General features: G+C 46.5%; 1 long non-coding RNA gene across 1 annotated transcript in view; it reads right to left on the reverse strand.

Moving 5' to 3' along the window:
- Positions 1–16,377: 16,377 nt before the first annotated feature.
- Positions 16,378–21,810, reverse strand: part of LOC143443743 (uncharacterized) — a 44,191-nt gene continuing 38,758 nt past the window's right edge. The window contains exons 4-5 of the long non-coding RNA XR_013113007.1: positions 20,273–20,361; positions 16,378–19,420 (exon numbers count right to left, since the gene is read on the reverse strand). This is a non-coding gene — a long non-coding RNA (uncharacterized LOC143443743). The remainder of the gene's footprint in view (positions 19,421–20,272; positions 20,362–21,810) is intronic.

Below are 21,810 nucleotides of genomic sequence, written 5' to 3' on the forward strand. Positions count from 1 at the left end.
CAGAGAAAGTGACAAGCGGGCAGGTGCCAGCAGAGGCAGAGCAGAAGGGACAGACAGGTCACTAAAATGAAGACAAGGGAAGTGTGGTTCTTTAGATTTCTAGGGAGAAAAAGGCACAGAGGAGGAAGGAAGAACCTGTTTGTGAGGACAGGGAAGAAAACCAGAGAACACTAGGGTTGAACTGTCCAGAAAAGATATTTGTATTGATTCTACCTGTGCAGTGCTACGGAGACTTCCAGACACAAATGCTTTCAGGGCAGGACTTCCTGCTCAGCAGTAAACAAGGAGAAAGTGGTGGGATACATGGAACAGTTATCTTCACTGGGCAGCACGGGCACAGCACCATGAGAGAAATGAGGATCCATCCCCTACAGCATCCCCAGCTCGATGGCAGACATACAGTATTGCTGAGATGAGATGAAGATGAAGACATCGAATTTGGAAGGCACAGTGGTGTCACAGCCTAAGTATGACCCAGGTCAGATCCAGTCACCTGTTTTCAACAAGCCAACTGAAAGAGCCAAATTCAAAGCAAGAAGCAAAAAAAAAAAAAAAAAAAAAAAAAAAAAAAAAAAAAAAAAAAAAAAAAAAAAAAATATATATTTATTCAATGTGGCCACATTGACAAGGGGACAAAAAGATCCAGGATCCCCACTCTACCCCACTTAAGTCCATCTTCAGGATCCTAAGGTGAGACCAAACTTTAGAGCAGAGGATATGCACTTCTGAGCAATCCTGGTCAGCATGTGTGCCTGCCCACCGCTGACCTACCCTTGTCTGGATTGACAAGTAAGAACTGTGTGGAATCTCTTCCAGGGACACAGGTTTCTGCTCTGGCTGGTACCGGCTCCTTTTCCAAGCATTAGATTCCGGAGGAAATTCCTATTTCTTTGGGGTTGGTTGTTTCAACAGTTTGGGAGTCAGACTGAGAGACACAGCATCTCTTGAAGAGATCTCCATTCCAGCCAGTTCTAGAGGCTGGCATTTGTGAGGAAGAGAAGGAGCTAGAGAAGGGGGTGGGGAGGCGGAGTAACACTGAAAAAGAGCTTCCTTGTGACTGGATACCAAGCTTCACAAGGTCCGATTGAGGCGACTGGGCAAAGAAACCCCATGGAAGCTTAAATCTCAACAGTTTCCTGGGCCAGGCAAGGCTGGGAAACATTTCAGTTCCAACAAGACAGAATGATCTGAACCCTCTTTAAGAGAGATTTGAGAGTAGCTTGCTACTATGTTCTTCTCCTGTAGAAGCACTAAGGTAACACCGAAGCCAGAGTTCCTTTCCTGACACCCTGTAGAGACTGAGGAGGGCGTTCTGGACTTGGGACCTGGATTTGAACATGGTTCTCATGATTCCTCAGCAGAGACAGTCTGGGGCTGTGTTGTCTATGGCGTCAGTCAGTAGCCTCGAGGCAAATGAGGCTACTGAGAACATGAAATGTAGTTAGTAAAAATAAACTTCAATTTAATTAATTTTGATAGAGATTTTCCTTATTGCAAGCTGGCTTGGAATGCACTATGTCACCCATGCTAGCTTAGAAAAATCTCACTTCAACCTTCAAGCCTAAGTCTGTATGCCTATCTGTAATTTTTATTAAATTCTAGTTATAATTGTTCATTATTTGTTAATTTGAGGGTGAGACAGGGCATGAACATGCCATGGTGCACATAAGGAGGTCAAAGGACAATTTTCTAGAGTTAATTCTCTTTTGAACATCTGGATTTGGGGGACTGAACTCAGGCTGGTAGGATTGGTGCCAAGCGCCTTTACACATTGAACCATCTTGCCAGCCTTTAAACTCAAATTATTTCCCCATTCATCAGATTGTAGAAGTGGTAGGTGTTGCAGCATGTGCTAGCTATAAACTCAATGTTGCACATAAGCGCATTTTCCAATTGTCATTAATGACTTGAGTGATTTTTTTTTACACATCAATATAACGTTTCAATATATTTGAATATTTGATGAGACAATGCAAGATACAGGAATATCTAAATAAGTCAAAATTGGTAATAAAACTGAATATTTCAGTTTAAGAATGGTATGAGAAGTGTGATGGTTTGTATATGCTCAGCCCAGGGAATGGTACCCAGGTGTGCTCTTGTTGGAGTAGGTGTGTCACAGTGGGTGTTGGCTTTAAGACCCTCCTCCTAGCTTCCTGGAATTCAGTATTCTGCTAGCAGCCTTCAGATGAAGATGTATAACTCAGTTCCTCTTGCACCATGCCTGCCTGGATGCTGCCATGTTCCTGCCTTGATGATACTGGACTGAACCTCTGAGCCTGTAAGCCAGCCCCAATTAAATGTTGTCCTTATAAGAGTTGTCTTGGTCAAGGTGTCTGTTCATAGCAGTAAAACCCTAACGAAGACAATAAATTATGTCCCCAGTTCAAAAAATAACCTTGAAAAATTGTATTTAAAATAAAGGACTATTACTGATATAGAAATCAATATGGATGCAGAAGGTGCAGAGGGTTGACTATTCCATCAGATCTCATGGGGAAGGAGATGGCTCAGTAGTTAAGAATAGTTACTGTTCTTCTGGAGGACCCTAGTTCAGTTCCTAGCAACCATGTTGGGCAGCTCACAACCAACTGCAACTCCAGCCCAAGAGGATCTGATGCCCTTCCTGGCCTCCAAGAATACTTGCATATATCCATACATACATACACATAATTAAAAAGAAAAACACGCTGGACAGTGGTGGTGCACATCTTTAATCCCAGCACTTGGGAGGCAGAGGCAGGTGGATTTCTGAGTTCAAGGCCAGCCTGGTCTACAGAGTGAGTTCCAGGACAGCCAAGGCTACACAGAGAAACCCTGTCTCAAAAAAACAAAAAAACAAAAAACAAAAAAAGGAAAGAAAGAAAGAAAGAAAGCCATGTATTTTTAATTTTTTAAATCATGACGATCTGTGTTTGATCTTTGGAACCTACATGGAAGCCCTGCAATGTGTCTGCTGTCCTCCACACAGGGCACAGTGCCACAACCAAGGGCATTGCCCCAAAACAAAACAAAACAAAACAAAAATCCATCTTGGTGTTTAAATTGCTACTGCAATGGTATTGGAAAGTAAGATCTCTGAGCTTGTCACAGGAGTGAGCCAGTGTGTTGCCCCCCTCTCTCCCTCCTTCCATCCCTCCTTCTAGGCCTTTCTCTCTCTCCCCCTTCCTCTCTCTCACTGGATGAAGAACCAGACAGGAGAAATCTGTACATCGGAAGCCATTATCAAACAGAGATACCATGACTCCTGTCATTCTATTGTCTGCTCTCCCAGAGGAGCAACAGATAAGGACAGTCCTGCTGACTGACAGTGTCAGCAGTCTCTTGTCCCCTCCCTTGCTGTCCAGCTTACCAGTCAGCTTTCTTTACCCCTAGAGCCTTCACCTGTGATAACACAGCAAGAAAGACATGCTCTTAGATTCCTTTCTCAACTTCCCAAACAGCGAGGGAAATTTTCTTCTTTATAAATGTCCTAGTCTGTTGCATTTTATTACAGCAGCAGAAACTCGGCAATGAAAATGCAGTTTTGTAAAACAAATGACTTAAAGTGAGCCACCTGTGGTGTGTGAGCCACACAACAATCCTAGCTCTTGAGTAGTGGGAGCAGGAGATTGGGAGTCTAGGCTAGCCTGGGCTACATGAGACTATCTCAGACCCTTTCAGTGAAAAGACGACAAATTTTAAAATAACTTTTCTCCCAACAACTAAATGAGAAGCGATGTGAGCTGCCTGAAATTAGAAGTAAACGTTCAACAGATATTTTTAGGTAATTCTTAGTTGGGATTGCACTGATAATATTAGCTGCTACCCATAAGATGACTTGAATTCCCACACCCAAAAGAGAACCACTTTTAGATGGAGAGGTGGCCAAAAACATTACCATCTTCATCTTAGAAACTCTGCTGGAAAACAAGTAAGGTGAAGATCTGAGAGACAACTGATACTTTGGCTCTGCTCATCCCACAGGATGTTCAAACGTATTTTCCTATAAGTATTGTCATGCTGCAGCTGAGGACTATATTCATTGGTATAGACATTTGCAAATGTTACATTTGTCAAAGTCCTCTGCCAGAGAGGCCAGGCTGATCTTGTGTCCCAGTGAAGAGTGCTTGAGGAAAGCAGATCAAGGGTTGAGTTGCCAGTGATGTTTGCTTGCTTGCCAGCCCGCCCGCCAGCCTCTGCTTGCTTGGCTTCAGTGCTCAGGCCAGGACCTTTCACATCTCAGGCAAGTGCTCTACGCCCCTGACCCTTTTGAGACAGGGTTGTTTCCAGTTTTTCAAGAAGCTAGAAGTTTATGTAACCCTGCTGGCCTCCAACTGTCCTCCTGCCTCTGGCTTTGCCTCACCACACCTGGCTAGACTGTTGCAGCTTCTAAACAAGAAGCTCATCCTTTGCCTGTTGATTTGCTCCTCTTTTTTATTTTATTTATTTATTTTTTTTTTGATACTGGGTCTTGCTATGATGTCAGGCTGGCTCAAATTCACAGAAATCCACCTGCTTTTATCTCCTGGCTGCTGCTGGGATGACAGGCAAGCATTACCACCAGCACTTGGCTCTTGCGTTCCATGGAAATGATACATATTGAAAAGACGTTTGCACTCAGCTTGCTGAGTGAGCTGGTGGGCGTAGTTCTTAAAGTTATCCTAAAGGTGTACACGTGCTATGACTCATCGTCTTGTGGAATGCAGAAATAGAAGACAGTTATCTGTGCTCTCTGCCAATGCTCAGTGCGTGTGTGTGTGTGTGTGTGTGTGTGTGTGTGTGTGTGTGTTGGCTGTAAAACTAGGGAGGTGATCATGAGAGAGGAAGAAGAGATCTTAAGGGAGGTGGGGAATAGAGAGGGTGAAGGAAAGGAGAGGGGCCACCCACTGGGGAAAGAAAAAGAACCAGACAGAGGAGGGAGGAGACCAGGAAAGGTCAGCATGGGAGGGAAAAAATTAAAACTAAACATGGTGACGTATGTGCAGAAGATGTCCTGGCGATGCCCACCATTTTGTGTGCTAACTTCACAGATAAATAAATGAACAACAGTACAGACTCACACAAAGTTAGCAAATTAGACAGGTTTAAAAGCAATGGGGTTTAAAGTCAGCTCTAAAATAAAGTAACGAGGCTGGAAAAGATATAAACAGAGAAAATTATTTTTGGTGCTCAACCCGGATATTGGAAAAAAATTTTTTTTAAGTTTTTGGATGTTTGGAATAAATCAGTAATGTGAATACTTTTTCAGCCATAAATTATGTGAAATATAAAATACAGATCAAGTATTTCTGATGCAAATCTAGCATTCAAATGGAAACATGCTGTAGGTTTAAAAATACACATAAATTTGGAAGAGTTCTCAGGAGAAAATCAAAGTGAAGTGAAGAAGTTGTATACTGACAATATGTGTTTAAACGGTATCTTTGAGATACTCGGAGGGAGCAAATGTGTTATTAAAATGAATTTTCTCTCAAATACCAAACAAAATTTTTTTTCACCTGCCTCTCTTATTATTACAATTATATTCTGCGTGTGGCTGTGGCTTGCCTCCTGTCTGTTGGCAGCTTGCTTGGAAGGACTGCCCCCAAGGCAGATGAGTCCAATCTATGACACTTCTTATTTATACACCGTGGGAAAGTCGGGGGTTTTACTTTTAACATCTCTGTGTAGGTTTTTTGTTTTCTCCTCCTGAACTGACGATGTCTTTACCTTAGGAGTTGTTTTAGGAATGATTGACTCTCTGGTGCAGAGAGATGACCCTCTGTAACTAAACCACCTCACCAGTACTGATCATTATGTGGTCCTGACAGGTCCTTAACCATTCAACCAACCAACTGAGCCAACACAGGCCAAGCAGCTTAGAGGAGGTAGACACCCCAGTGTGTCTTCCTGAATCTTCCAGGTGAGGCTGGTTCTGACCCTTGCACCCCAAAGTGGGTGTGAGGCAGGAGCTGTAAGCCTCAGTGCTCCTAACTGCTCAACAACTTTTACCTGTTGGCTCCTTTTGGAGTAACTACCTCAGCCACTTGGCTCTCTAACTTCTTAAGGGCTAGCCTCCAGTTCTGGGGCAATCTTCCTCCCACTACATTCCTTAACCAGTTCCTGTCTGGTGTGTATATTTGGCATTTATCTTGTATTATATTTATGTATTGTATTTATGGCATTTATATTGTATTGTTGGGTAAGGGAATCAAGGTATTTTCTCTCTGGTTATGTAGGGCATGATAAGTGATTATCTATCTATCTATCTATCTATCTATCTATCTATCTATCTCTCCAACAGCAGATGGGAACATTTTGGAAAAACTAAAAGAGAGAGGAGAAGAGAATTTGCCTGGGAGATCCTAGTCTACAAGGGACAGGAAGTGCCACTGGAGAGAAGTTTTAGGTACAAGCTTGAGATAAGCAGGAAGGACTGAGCGCAGCTGACAGGGACACAAAGGGCAGAGGTCGGTAAGCAAGTGGATGCTGCCCTACAGCACGCTGGGGGGAGGGGGGACCTCCTTTCTCAACTACCCCCTGCAACTATTTTTGGTCACACTCAATTTTAGAAAGTGACACAGGTCCCAATCAAGCCCCTGTGGCTCTCAGAGAGCTCATTCCCACGGCCCCCTTGCTCTCTCTTGCCTCTGGAGTCTTCTCCCACACCTAAGCAATTAAAATATTTGGAAAGCCTTTCTTCTACAGGAAGCCTTTGCTGACCTCTGAGTGAATGCAATGAGGCCCCCTGCTTTCTGCGCTTGCTGCCCTCTCTAAGTCCCAGTATTCTGTCATCAGAAGACACACTGCTACCTGGGACACTGCAGAGCTTGTCACCTCCCAACACAGTGCCTGCTTCAAGCAGCACTGAATGAATTATTGTCACAAAGTTGATTCTTGTTTGGGCCACAGGGGAGGAAAAACCCCCACTAATGTGGAAAGAAAGAAGCCACTGTTCAACTGTGACTCGAGGGCTTAGCGCCCAATACAGGGTTTGGCTTTGTTTTGAACTTCTGTGTCTCCAAATTTATGGTAAATTAGCAAGAGGAGAGGGAGCCAGCGTTGGGGAGCCCAGGGACGTGATTCACTTCTTGTCACCGACTGCAGTGTGGGTTTGGGCTTGGTGTACCAAATGCTAAGGTGACTTCTCGCCACCGAGTTCTGCTACTGTAAAGTTAGACTGTGGTTGGGCAGGACACTGAGGGCAGTCACACTTGGGTAGACACGGGTCATCAGTTACTAGACCCGGGGAAGCGGGATGTATCGTCCATGGTTAAGTTAGGTTTAGGTTCACAGGCACAAAATCAGAGACCAGTGGTTGGGGACTCTGTCCTCCGGGTGTTGGCGTGGCTGTTGTGGTCGTAAATCAGCATAGTTATGATTACCAGCATTCGACCCTCACAGAACTGACCGGTTGATGCAGGAAGTGGAAGGAGCATGAGGTGGCCCATGAGAACCCTTCTTTCACTGAGGACATGTAAGTGGCTCACAATGGCTGAGGTGAAGACAGACTTTTCCTTGATGGGGTAGCTGCCTATAAGTTGTCCAAGTTCCTCTAAAAAAACTCCTCATCCATGCTTCTGTGAACTCACTGGCTCACTGAGTCAGACCTGAGAGGCAGCATGCTTTGGTCTGTTGTTGCCCTATGTTCATGTCTCCCTGGCAGAGTCAGCCAACATCAGCGTCCATGGAGAGAGACCAGATAGCTTGGTCACTGTCTGTGTTCTCCTCATCCAACCAGGCTCTGACACACTCTCTCTCTCTTCTTTTCTAACTTCATTCTCCGCCCCAAGCCAAAATCTGATTATATAATAAGGCACACAGTAATCTCTAACACTGATTTTTAATGAACTTAGCTTCACATCCTATCTGGAAAAGGAGATGGACCCATCATTTAAAGGCTGTTCTGTGCCCCAATCACTACTGTGCATTAGAAAACAGACTGACATTTAAACCAGATCAGAGGAAAACCAAACATCTCAGACTAGGTTAAGGTTCTCGCAGCAGAGACGCATAGCTGCTGAGGAGAGAGACTATGGTATCAGGATATGTCTATGAAATTAAAACTACTGCAGTGGATCTGTCTGTCACCTGCCACTCACACTACCCACCTTCAGCTTCTTCTAGGTTAATAGTAAGATGATCACAAATGTACTGGCTCCTTGTCCTGTATTCCGGGCCCCTTCCGAGTCCCCTTCGCCCTCGAAAGAGACACGTGAGGCAGTGTTCGGGGAGTTACTACAAGTTACTACAACGAGGCTTTATTCTTGTATCAGCAGAAGCGGAAGACCCCAAGCCCGGGAAAGGCACTGCTATATGTACCCTAGAGTGGTGTGTTCACTTCTGATTGGCTGTTCACTCATCACCCCATATTACGCCCTGAGATGGGCAGTGGGTTGGCGCGCTTTTGCCTTTTGCACCTGCGCGGTTAGTTGTTTACTTGTGGGAGCACAGGATGTCCAAGCCATCTTGTAATGGCGAATGTTGTCACGCTCACCGCGGCTCCTAACAGTCCTGGGTACCAGATACTTCCCTGGGGCTTTGGAACAGCCGATAAGAGCATTAGTATTTGGATGGGCCTAGAACTTGATAGCTCTGTGGAGTGAGCTATTCCACTTGCCTAGCATACACAAGACCCTGGGTTCAACTCCCAGTGCCAGAAAGAAAAGGAAAGGCTTTGGTAGCATCTTCCTAGCAAGTCCCTTCAATGCTCTGGTGATGTTGAAGGACGCTTTGGGTAGAACTGTGAAGATCCATGGGGAGGTGCTGCACCAGGCTCATGATATTTTCCAGTGGAAGTAGAATTGCACTGCCTTCACAATATTCCTGGTGAGCATACTGTCCATCCCAAGGGGAGAGGGAAATGTTAGGGGTGGGGTGGGGAGGGGGAAAGAAGGATACACATTGAGTGGGAGTCACATTCTCTACAAAAGCTGCTTTCTTTCTCTTCTCGCTGGTGCTTACGACATCTGTTGCAGAATTAAGCACTGACTCTTATTTCCCTGACCAAGACCTTTTTCGTGGCCAGACATGTTGGTCCAGGCCTTGTTTTCCTAGCACTTGAGAGGCTGAGGCAGGAGGATTGGTGAGAGTTTTGGGCCAGCCTTGGCCACTGAGTGAGACCTTGTCCCACCAAACAGAAAGAAAACAAAAACCCCCGTTCATCTCCAAGATGCCTCTCATTGAGCTCTCAGTTTTAGGTTCAAATTTAAATGTGAATCCACCAGTATCTTCAAGTTCACTGTTCAACACCCACCACAAGGCAGCCCACCACATGTATTCTCCTCTGAATGCCTTTGTGCAGTCTCTCTCTCTCTCTCTCTCTCTCTCTCTCTCTCTCTCTCCCCCCCCCACCATCACCACTCACCTTCCTTTTTCTATTGGCTTTTTTGTAACTTGGGTGCTGCCATCCCTGTCACCCTTTTGACCTTGGCCACTTCCTGTGACCTCTGAGATTTCCATCAGAATCTTTATTACAGGACACCGTGGTCACATGACTCTTTGTTTTCCTGTCTCCTTAGCAGGCTGGAGCCTAGGTAAGCCTACAGTCTCCTGTTGTAGATCACCAGGTGCCTTTACCACAGCAGTCTCTTGTGAGAGGAGCTAAGTAAATGTCGATGCATTAATTAAACAGGAATACTCAGAGGAAGAGGATTAGAACGATTCTAGTCAAATAGCTTCAAACACACCATTGGAGCTGGGGCTGGCTCTGCACAAAGTCTTCACCCTGACTCAAGTCTCCAGCTCTGGGCTTCATTCTTTCCATCTTTCAGAACCCTGTTTCTTGTTTCAAATGCTGTGTCCCTCTCTTTCTGCATCTCTGCACCCTTGTCCGTCTTCATCTGCGCTGTGTCCGGCACATGTTTCTATGCCTATTTTTGTGGCAGGAGTTTGTGCTCTGTCTCCTGCACCGAGGCTGAAGTTTTCCAAACTCCCAGAGTTCTCTGCTGAGCCCACCCCAGCGCTATGTGCATGGTGAAGGTTGCCCCCTTCAGAGGCCCTGACTCGTTTTGGGGTAATTCACATCCACCATCTCCACCATCACATCTACCCAAACCTTCAGGGGGTGGATTTGAAATTTAGCCCTTCCAGGGTTGAGATTCACTAAAACTGAAACTAAATAGGAAATAGGTCTTTCCTATTGCAAATAGAAACGATTTGAAATATGTCTATAATTCTTGGCCATCCACCTGCACAGCATATAATTTTATGGGTTATTTATTTATTGGCAGGATTAGAAGGTTGAGCTAAATCATTTTCTCTCACACCCAGCGGACTGAATTCACTTGAGAAATGTTTACTAAAGTTAGGAGTGTGCTTATGACCTTGGCCCTATTACCACTAAACCAACTAGGATGCAGGCCCAGAGGCCTGGCAAACAGGGAACTTGGCGACAGTTCCTTTGAAAAAGAGCAGGCTACCCTGCGGATGACCAATTATAGATCCCTGAGGCTTCTGGAGCAGTCTCAGTCTGCTTCCCCACTAAACATTTCTTGTTTGAGAGTCTTTCCCACTTCAGCAGGTGGGAACAAGTCAAGGTAAATAAAACTGAGGGTCAGAGCAAGGCATCTGAGTCAGGCGCACTGCTGCATCCTGTAAACTGCCACCATGCTGCAGTCTCACCCTGAGGAGAGAGCTTAACCTCTCTAAAGGGAGACAGTGACAACTTTCATGTGCTCCCTGGGAGTTAAAACCTGAGCACAAGCTTTTTACTGTGCTTGAGAGCTAGCGGCCTCGGTGTGTGCCTAGCAATGGCTCTATAATGCCACATCTGAAGCAACTGCAAAACCAGGCTGGCATTGGCTGAGCTCTCGGAGCCACTAGCTTCCTCCCTCCTGCCTTCTCCCAAGGTGACCCAGCACTGGGCTGCCAGCTCTATCCAGAGCTGCTGAGTGAGGTAAGAATCCTGGCCAGCATCTGGCTGCCTGGCCATGACCCCTGTGCTGGAAGCTTGTGGGGGAAGGAAGGAACAGAGGGACAGGGAAGAAACAAGAGTGTTAATGGGTGGGCCAGGACTCTGGAGGAAGTGGGTTTGTGGTGGGGCTCGCACGGGATAAAGAGAGGAGTTGGGTCGAGCTTGGGAGGATTTTGAACAGGAAGGAAGGCAGTTGAGAAAAAAAAAAAAAAAAAACTACCTTCTACTTCCTCGCAGTCATTTTCTGAAATGAATCAGAGACAGCCAACAAGTGTCTCCAGAGGTGCCACTGAACACACCTTGTCTTTCTCCTTTAATGTTTGTGGGATAGTGGGGGTAGGAGTGTCATTGTCTCACCTGTAACCTCCCAAAGTTTTGTGGACAGTTCAGGTCATCAGATCATCAACCATGACCTTTCCTCCTAAAGTCTTCTTGCACAACCTTGTGTTACTTCCACAGGCAATTCGTCTTGAAATTCTCATGTGACTGGTTTTTTTTTGTTGTTGTTGTTGTTGTTTTTTCCTTGCTTGTTAGCTCCATAATTAAAGAGTTATGAGAGAAAAACACCAGTGTCACCCCAGTTCTGTGGTGTGTGGTCAAGGAAGGCATCTTGAGAAGGGATTCAGGGTATCTCAGGTGGCTGGGAGGGTGACAGAGCTGGCCCCACCTCTGGAGCCAGGGCTGATGCTCCTTCTTCATCCATAGCTGTCCAGCTGTGAACTGCTGGATCAGACAAAGGGCTTGCTCCCATGGTGACCAGAAGATCCTTAGCACATTAGGAAGCAAATGCCACAGGGAAGCACGATTTCAGAAGCCCAGAGCTCCATAGGCCCCTGGAGACATGCTCTACCTCCTTACATGTCTATCTGTCCATCAGTCTGTCCATGCCTGTCCCTCTCTATGCGTCTCGTTTTATTTTCTTAAGAGAGGGTTTTGATCTTTAGTACAGGCTTGAACCTGGGACTCACTACGTAGCCCAGGTTGGACTCAACCTGGAAGAAGAGCAATCCTCTTCTTCAGGCTCCCAAATGCTAGGTTGACAGGCATTCAAGGTTATCACCCCTTTCTGCTGGCTTCTCGCAGAGCCACCAGAGGAGTATGCCAAGGTGAGGCAGCCCCTTAACTTTCAGTCTCTTGCAAACTGAACCCTTAACACTTCTCAGCCTGGAGGATGGCCTCTACCTGAGGCCATCATGACCACAGGAGTTTCCTGGTTACATCACTCTCCTGTGGGCAGAAGCTTATCACAACCTAAGGCCCACACCTAAGGTCCTGGCCTGGCATTCTCCAGTCTTCAAATTCCTCTGTCAACTGGCTGCAGAAATGCCCAAGCAATGTCACCCACTCCCAAAGGCCGCTCACTCTCTGCTCCCCTTCTGACAGATGATGCTTCAACTCTGTGCCTTCTGGGCTTACAGGGATGCTGACATAGGGGGTGGAAGGGAAGGAAGAAAAGGAGGAGCACAGGGAGTGAAGGAGGGGAGGGGAGGGGGAGGAAGGGAAGATGGAGGAGAGAAAGAGGGGAGGGATAGTTCAGGAGGAAGGGAAGGAGGGAGGGAGGGAGGAGCCACAGCTTGGTCTCCACAAATGTTTCCCTAGGGGCTCTAGTCCTTCCCCCCCTCCCCCCACCCTCTGCTAAGCCCTTCCGCACACTGGCACACACAGGCAAGTAGAACCAAACCCTCAGGTTACGAAAGCTTCCAGACTTACATCACCAACTCTCTGCTGCTTTCAGTAGCCAGCGAGTTTCACCATACTTTCTTATTTCCCCACCTCGCCCTCTTCTTCCTTTTTTTTTTTTTTTCCTGTTTTCTTTTACTCTAGTTTTTATTTTGAGCCAGGACCTCAGGCTAGCCTTAAACTCACTACACTTGAGGCTGTTTCTCCTGCCTCAGGCTCCCACATAGCTGGGATCACAGGCCTCCTTTTCTTTGTCTGTGGTACTGGAGTCTGAATGTAGGGCCTGGCATCATTTAGGGCTAGTTCTGGAACCTGCTATGTAAACCAGGTGGGCCTTGAACTCGTATTGATCTGCCTGCTTCTGCCTCCACTATGTAAACCAGGTGGGCCTTGAACTCATATTGATCTGCCTGCCTCTGCCTCCTAGGTGCTGACTTATAGCAGTTCCAGGACAATCAGGGCCACATGGTAAAGAGCCTAGAGGGAGGGACAGAGAATCAGAGACAGAGACAGACAGAGAGACAAAGAGACAGAGAGTGACACACATATAGAGAGACACAGACATACAGAGAGTCTGCCATGCTAAGCATGTGCCCAAGCATTGAGAAATACCCCAGCCATTTTTTAACTTCTTTTAAACCAGGGTTGTCTGTTTTCTTCCATGCCATTGGCTAAATCAATGCATCGCAAGCCAGGGTGAACACCCTGCCAAATGTCCCAGCTTTGGGACTGCCTGATCTATGTATTGAGTTCCAGGACAGCAGGCAGCGAGTCTCAAAATAACAAAAACAGATCGGAAGGATAGAGGGCACAGCTCAGTAGAAGGTGTTTGTTTAATAAGCTTGAAGGAAGCCCCAGGTTCCATTCCAGGACCACAAAAAATTTAAATTAATTAATAAAACTGTTGTAGAGCCTGCCTCTAGAGTCAGGTCTAGGATGGATCCCAAGAATGTGCATTCCTAGGTTCCCAGATGCCGCTGCTGGCCCAGGGCTCACTGTTGGAGGACCACTAACATCAGACACAAACATTACAGTCTCCCACAGCCCAAGGCTGACACTCTTGAGAGGTTTCTGAGCTTTGGGAACAGCCTGGTCACCTAACCCTTTAGGTGGCTTTGAGGACATGTCCTCCTGGCTATTAGGGAGCTGCGAGTATGCTCTTGAAAGTTGTCTTCCTTGATTGGAGAAGTGGCCGGCCCACTAGGGTCTTCAGCTCACAGGGAGGCTGCCAGGAGTGATGAGCAGCAGGGCCTTCTCCTAGGTGGCTCCTGAGAGCATCGGCAATGTCTGTGGGTACAAAGTGTCTGCCTGGTGCTTTGCTGTGTGGCTAATGCTGTCCCTACCTTTATAGGATCATCACAGGGCAAGACACAACTGAGGCCGCTGCTGCCTCTGTTCTATGGCTGCCCCCTAGACATGGAAAGGAAAGATAGTGTCGGCAGGAGCGAAGGGAACAACACGAGAGAATTTGGAAGTTTCTTCTGTGTCTCCTGGAAGCAAGTGACTGAATCTTTTTTTTTTTTTTTTTTTTTTTTTTTTTTTTTTTTTGACAGGGTCTCTCTATGTAGTTGTCACCATCTGGAGATCACAATGCAGACTAAGCTAGTCTCTAATTCCCAGAGATCCAGATTCACCTGTCCCTGTCTCCTATGTGGGACTAAAGGTGTGTGCCTAAATACACAGAAAGATCTGACTTTTAAAATCCTATTATTTTTCTCGATGCTCTCAAGTCTTTTCCCGTCCCAGACTTTTTTCAGTAGATAACTGCTGGCAATTCCCTGGCATTTTCTTCACAATCGTCCCTGCTAGCTTATGCTCTCTGCCTCTTATTTCATTCCTGGGCTCGCGTTCTTCTCCCCTCTATCGTATTTGAGGACTTGCTGTGTTCTAAACTCGACCTTGTCTCTTCTCGCTCACATACTTTCCTTGAGCGACATTGTTCTTGCAGCTTTGACTTTCACCACATGTTCATGGCTGCATACCAGTATCCCAGCCCAGATCGTCCTCTCAATGGTGCCGCCTCCCCAGGAGGCCTCAGCTGCCCACCCATCTTATGTCATCTGCACTGATGTCATCTTACGCTCTGCCCCACCCCTGCCTTGTGCTTTCTCACCATCTCTTGAGATCAGGAAGTTCTTTTCAACTCTTCCCATCTGAACATGTTTGCCGAGCCCCATCTTTTCATACACTGTATGTCTGTATCATCCAGTCTCTCTTTGCTCCCCTCGACCTGCCTTTCTTTGACCCGGCTCCAATCCTCACCGCCTCTCTCCTCAATCATTTCAAGGAGGAGAGCCGCCATGAGCTGCTTGCTGTGCCAGCAACAGGGTCCAAGGCTTTCTGCATCTCGTCTGATGTAATTGAAAGCTAAAGATGAGGTTGCCCTCACATTTTACAGATGAGGGCATTAGGATACTAAGTTCACCCAGAGCCCTGCTGCTGGTAGTAACATCTAAGAACCTGGATTCTGTTTTTTCCCTTTCATTCTATTTCATGTGTGTGGGTGTTTGTTTCCTTGCATGTGTGTCTGCGCCCCACATGATCCAGAGGCTAGAACAGGGCATTGGATACCCTGGGGCTGCTGACTGGAGTTACCCCTCTGCCCACACAGGATGATCTTCTGACCCTTTGCACCCTAGTGTCTGAATCTTCCTTCCAATACTCCCAGCCTGGAGTCATACCACACACCCAGAGTTCCAGAACTTTCACACTTGCTATTTGTTATTTAGGGCCTCCGGCCTTCCTCTTCCCTCCTCCTCCCCCTCCACCCAACCTTAACATTAGCAAATATTTTCTCCCTTTGCTTGTGCTTGGCTTTGTGACACATTTAAAATGTCACCTCCACAGATCTCCTTGGGTGATGGGAATTCCTCCTTTTTGTTCTCTTGGTAATTTGCCCAATAACTCTGACTTGCAGTAATTTGTTTATATATTTATCTTCCCCCAAAAGACTTTGATGAACTGGTCTGAGGTAGACACTCAGTGAACAAGTGAGCAAGCACTCAGACATCCCTGTGTGAGGAACCGTTTAGAAAGCAACCATCTTATGGAATATTCCAGGCATATGTGTGGGGTGGTGGTGGTGGGAGACACATAGGAAAATGTTATCTTGACTGGTAGGTTTTTTAAAACTTGTATTTATTTATCTTTTTTTCTAATTGCTTTGATATTTCTCTATAAATATTGATTTTTAATAGACACTTGTCACTTCAGCTGCCAACACATACAAACATTCCAACCCCTGACCTGACTATATACACCTCAGGAAACCACAGAGACACAGAGATTCCATCAAGAGGCAGAAATCTCAGATGTGACTCAGGGACACTGAAACATGTTAGTTAGAGAGACCCCTTAGTCCTCAGGCTATCTCTGGCTCAAAACCGGGAGTCAGGTGGGCAGGTACAGTGCCAGCTCTGGAACCAGGAAGTGACATTTTTGTTCATTCCAGTGCCCAGGGACACCAAGAGTTGATGTCTGGAGGGGACTCTCTGTGAAATCACACCTGTGGAGAGATGGCTGCTCTGACTCCTTCACAGGGTAGAGTTCAACACTTGGAAGTGCTTGGGTTCCTGATGGTTGTCAGAGGAAAACAAGCCTTGCCCAGTCAGAAAGTGATCTATTCTGAATCAATCAACTAAGTATAGGAACTGGGGGTGGGGCGGGGTGTTACCGTGACTGGGGTCTCCAGATGCAGGAAGCTAAACCCTGTGTGTGAACTCTCTCTTCCACAATGAGGAAACACAGGCTTTGGACCTGTCTGTGATCTTCATGGATATAATATCAAGGGTGTTATCGAAGTCAGCCTATTTTGTGTCAGAGTGCATTGGGACTGAAAAAAAAAACAGTCACAATAACCTTCAGAAATCAAAGATGTCTTCTTGGTGAAGGGATCAAGTAGTGTTTCAAAGCATACGGAACACAGCAATGGACATGACACTACATGTGACCAACAGAGCCGATGTGTTCAGCTCTGAGACTCTGTACTGTGCATCAGTACTTGGTACTGTGCATCAGCACTGGGCTGTATACTGCCTCACATAGACCTCAGTGAGCAAAACCCACTTCATAGTTTGTCAACTTGACACAAACCAGAGTCATTTGGAAAGAGGGAGGGGACTTGAGTGAGGAATTGCCTTTTAAAAATTGGCCTGTGGGCATGTCTATAAGACATTTTCTTGATTGCCGATTGGTGTGGTGGGGTTCTCAGCCCACTGTGGGTGGTTCTACCCCTGGGAAGATGGTCCTAGGCTGTAGCTAGAGAAGCAAGTGATAGAAGCCAGCCAGTAAATAGCATTCCTCCATGGTCTGTGCTTCATTCATTTTTGCCTTGGCTTTCCTTGATGATGGGCTGTGATGTGTAAGCCAAACAAACCATTTCCCCCACATTGTTTGATCAGCATTTTTATCACAGCACCAGAGTTGCAAACAGGACACCTAAGGAGGAGAGCTGCAGCAAAAGCAAGTGCAGAATCAACAGCAAAAACCAACAGTGCACTAACCCGAAGCCTCCCCAGTCAGTCATGTCTTCAGCCCCTCTGCAACACCAATGGTCCCTCGTCGGTTTAAAAACTGAGATACTCTCAGGCGTCACAAAATGTACCCTTTCAAGTGTGCATCTCCGAGGCTTTAACTGTCACCTCAAAGTGGTCATGCACCATGTCCACCATCTTGTTATCTCCACCATCTTGTTATCTCCACCATCTTGGAATATTTCCATCACTGAAAAGGAAATTCAGTCTCTTCCCTCCTCTGTCCCAGCCCCTGGACATGGCTCTTTGTCTCTTGCCTGTCCTGGCATTTGATGTAAATGTAATACAGCAGATGGGACCGCAGTGTGATGGTTGTTCTCCACACTTGTCAATCACAGGCTGAGGCTGCTCTCTGGGTAGATGATATCTAGTCCCTTCATCTCTATGTGGCCCCAGGCAAGAATGGCCCCTCCTGCTCCTGGGAGCTGCAGAGGTGGCTGTTGGCAGTACAAGTCCTGCTACATTGTCTCCTGCTACACTGTCTCCTGCTACATTGTCTCCTGCTACACTGTCTCCTGCTACATTGTCTCCTGCTACACTGTCTCCTGTTACACTGTCTCCTGCTACACTGTCTCCTGCTACACTGTCTCCTGCTACATTGTCTCCTGCTACATTGTCTCCCCACAAACACAGGGAGAATCTTCAACTCCATCCACTGCAGTGCTGAGCTCTTGTTGAGGAGCAGTCAGACAGTCAGAGAATCAGACTTCACAGGAGACCTAAAAATAATTTTCTTTATGGCCACAACAGTCAAGCATTTTGTAGGAAAGAATATTGTTTACTTCTCTGACCCTCTGCTTGCTTGTGTGTATATTTCTTTTGAAACAGGGTCTCTCCCTAGACAGCCAAGTTGGATTCATTTTGTAGACCAGGTTAGCCTCAGGCTTGTATCTGGGTCTCCAAAGCCTCCAGGTGTTTGCCACGCCCACCCATATCTCTTTTCTACTAGTTTTTCATGTTGACATGTGAAAAAGAAAACAAAATAGGTCTCCTCAGGGTGGTTGATGTAAAAGAAGAAAACAGATACTCCATGATACTCCCTGTGGTGAGCTTGATTGTCTGCAAAGTGTCTGAGAAGCCAGGGCTGAGATGCCAGAGGACCTCTCCTAGATCTGTGTCACCTCCTCTGGTGTGGTCATGTCATCACTGAACCTTTTGTCCTGCTTCTTCAGCCGCTCTGCATAATTCCCGAGGTGGTCATAAGGTAAGGGATGTGGAAGGGCTTTGAGAAGCAGATATTTATTTAGAAATAGAATGATTTTTAATGACTTGGGTTTTTTTAATTGTATGATGGGCAACTGAGCAGGGCGATGTAAAGAACTAGAGCCCAGAGATTCCAGTGGGGTCTCAGCAGAGTCTGTCCCAGTGCGAGAACATGCTGACCCAGACCTGACTGACACACTCATTCATTAAGCCCCCCACTAGTATCTATGTTTGACTGTCAGTAAACGGCGAATTGATAGAGGTTCAGGAAGAGCCCCCAGAAGAACTAAGAGATGAGGAGAGTAGCCAAAGGAGAAGGTGTGTGTGTGTGTGTGTATGAGAGAGACAGAGACAGAAAGAGGATAAGTGGAGACACAGAGGCAAAGGAGAGAGAGGCGATAAGATGGCCCAGCTGCAGAGAGGAAGAGGATGCCACTGGTGGGTGCCCTTGCAACAGCCACAGTGTTCCCTCCCTGGGCATCATTCTATGGGAGAGATATTTCCCACAGTCTCTTCACACCCCTGTTTCTCCTCAGTCACTTACCTTCCTAACCTACTTAAGGTGAGGAGGGTTCCCAGGCAACCTGACCTTGACCTTTATCCATCTCCTGAAGGCCTTGGGCAGAAGGTGGCAGGGACAGCCAGAAAGCAGAGTCGGATCAGCTGGCAAACAGAGGGCCCTCAGTGAGCACGGCAGCCTGTAAATTGTTCTTTTGTTTTTCAGGCTTTACCAACACGGTTTTATTCCATGTGACTGCTATTTCAGGAGTAGTAAATATTGCCGACGGTCTGTTTAAAAAGGCCAATGACCTGTAATGCTGTGGTTATTTTTCTTCTTCTTTTCTTTTCCATTTGAATTGTCTCCAAGAGGCAGGCCTGCATAGGCGTCATGTAGTCAGTCTTAACTCGCTGTCTTTAGTCTTAGCATTCGTTTGTTTGTCTTGTCACATGCTGGATTAGCAACATGCAGACAACAGAGATAAGGATACAGAGGTGGAAAGCTGACCTAGGCACAGGGAAAGCAGGGGTGTCCAGGGTGTACCCGGAAGAGGGTAGGGAACACTCAGCTCTCTGCTGCCCGTCCTGCTTCCGGAGCTGCTGTTTGACCTATAATTACCGTCTCTTTCCTCTGAGAAAACAGCGACATTGGTAGTAAGCACAGAGCAGAAAAAGGCATTACATAAAGGATGGAGGGTTTATAAATACAGTTAAAATTATAGGATTGTGTCCCCGTGTTTAGCTCTCTGAAGAGAGGGCTGGGAAGAGAAGAGAGGCTTTCTTCAACCTGACTCGGGTCCCAAAATACCCAGGTGGGACTCTTTGGGGGCCAAGCCAAGCAGTTTTCCCAACCGAGGAGGATGTGGGGGGCTGGTGGTGTGTGTGTGTGTGTGTGTGTGTGTGTGTATGTGTGTTGTGTGTGTGTGTTGTGTATGTGTGTGTGTTGTGTGTACACAACCTGTGGGAGTTGGTTTTCTCCTCCATCACATGAGTGCAGACATCAAACTCAGGTCATCGGGCTCGACTGCAAAAGCATTTATTTGCCTCGACATCTTGCAAGTCCACCTGGCCAGGCTTTTTTTGTTGACTTTTTAAGGTTTCTTACTCATTATCTGATTATTCAGTCTCTTTTCATCCAGTTGTCACTAAGAAGGCAGAACCCTACTTCACCCAGTACCACCCAGTGCCCGGGCTTGAACCTGGGGCCCTGCACATAAGGCCAGCATTCAGCCACTAAGTTATATATCCCCAGCCCATGTAAAAATTTGTGTTTTGAGACAGGATCTTCCCTAAATTTTCCAGGCTGGCCTAGAACTCACTCTGCAGCCCAGACTTGAATTTAGAATCCTGCCTCAGCCTCCTGATTAACAACGGTGGCATGCCACCTGTCCAGCTGACATCTCCAGCCTTTGAGAACCTACATCTTCCCATGGACCAATGAAATATTATAACCCAGGATGCTGGTCACAGCTCACTCACCTACCTTGCAACCAGGAGAGACAATCACCTGAGTCAATCTGCGGTGATGGAGAAAGGTGGACAGATGGTGCTGTGGAAGTGCAAACAGCTCACCTGTATGAAACAGAAGGAGAAGAAGCATGAGAGAGAAGCAGAGAATGCAGCCGCGGAGGTTGGGCACACAGAAGTGCCTGCTTTTTATGGTTCTTGGGGTCTACACTCTCGCTTCTCCGACCTTTGCTTAATTTGGAGTCTCAACTGTTTCTCGGTGTGTGCTGCAGGAAGTCTTGACCAACATGAGAGCGAACGCCATCGCTAAGGATTCTGCAGAAACACTGACAATGAGTTGATCGGTTCACATTAGGTTCACGGGGGTGAGTCTCACTACTGTCCTCTCCAGAAAGGGAAGAAGGATGAAAGGTCTCCAGGCAAATGTAAACAGCTGAAGAAGAGGAAAGGACTGGAGAGAAGCCTGAGGGGGGTCTGGCTCTTCCTTCATGTGGAATGAACTTTGCAGGAGCAGAACTCAGGAAGAGAAGACAGTGATTGTTTCCCTTTGGTCATTAGCACGTTTTTTACTTTCGTGGTCGAATCTGAAGCTATTCAACCCATGTTTGCCAGTCAGCAGAGCCTCAGAACAGGGAAGGCAGTTGGCTTCTCTAAGCAGAGGTCAAAATGACCTGAAGCTGGAGACAAAAGAAACTGACCTCCAGACACGCTTGGCCCCGCCCCTTACAGCCCCTGCCTCGTTTTCGCACCTGCCCGGAATGTTTCTAAAATGCCTCTGGTTCTCACCAGTGGCCTGGAATCCTTGACTACTGCAGCTGGTTCTCAACTGTGGGTCTTCACAGGGGTCACATACCCTGCATACCAGTTATCTACATTACAATTCATAACAGTAGCAAAATTACAGTTATGAAGTAACAATGAAAATAATTTTATGGTTGGGGGTCACCATAACAAGAAGCACTGTATGAAAGGGTCGCAGGGTGAGGAGGGTGGAGAACCACCGCTCTGCTGTGTATTCGCTTCCCTCTGAAAACATCAGGAAAATGGGGAAAGAAAATAAGAAAGGTGTTTTGTTTTCCAACATTTCAGATCATGTGATTCTTCCTCTGGTTTCAGGTTTCTTCCTAACACATCTCTAGGGAGATGTGATCAAGGGACAGCAGGGTACAGGAGGTACTACTCTTGGTTAAGGGCTCTTGCTCTTGCAGGGGATCCCAGTTCAAGCCCCATCATCCACATGGGGCCAGCTCACAACCACCTGTACCCCCAGCTCGAGGGAGGACTCACAACTCTGGCCTCCACAGGCACGTGTGCTCACATGCCACGCACCTCCACACACTTACAGAGAATTTAAAATAACAAATCTTTAAAGGCCCACCAGGTTAGTTGCATTAAAATGTGTTTTCTGTTTAAAAAAATCAGAAAGAAAATAACTAAAATAACCTTTTATTCTTCCTATCAGAAACAGTGTCTATTAATAATGAATATAAATTAATTTTTTTTCTGTAAGCATGCTATGGTTTTAAAATGTTTCCTCAATGGGAATGGTGGTGC

Source organism: Arvicanthis niloticus, chromosome 10, assembly GCF_011762505.2.
Source record: "Arvicanthis niloticus isolate mArvNil1 chromosome 10, mArvNil1.pat.X, whole genome shotgun sequence".
NCBI classification, from domain to species: domain Eukaryota; kingdom Metazoa; phylum Chordata; class Mammalia; order Rodentia; family Muridae; genus Arvicanthis; species Arvicanthis niloticus.